Here is a 265-nt window from a genome sequence, read left to right as displayed (position 1 = left end):
AAAAAGAAAGAAATGGAGCCACTTTAAAATGGAGCCAGAGCTGTCATACCAGAGTAACTGCCTTGCACATCTTATGTTTCAAATCTTTGCAATGTTCAAACAGGGTAAACTCAACTTTGGCCTGGGCCTAAAGCACCATTGTGCTCCAAAGAACTGTGTGCAAAAATAACAAGAAGCAATTATTATGATTACTGCACTGATGACTACCAGACTGAAAAAAAAAAAAAAGTTTATAATTAGCATCACTGTTATGTTATCTACACCA

This window comes from Pteropus alecto, unplaced genomic scaffold, assembly GCF_000325575.1.
Source record: "Pteropus alecto unplaced genomic scaffold, ASM32557v1 scaffold81, whole genome shotgun sequence".
Lineage (NCBI taxonomy): Eukaryota > Metazoa > Chordata > Mammalia > Chiroptera > Pteropodidae > Pteropus > Pteropus alecto.
The sequence above is the reverse complement of the archived record's forward strand: the minus strand, read 5'-3'. Positions refer to the sequence as shown.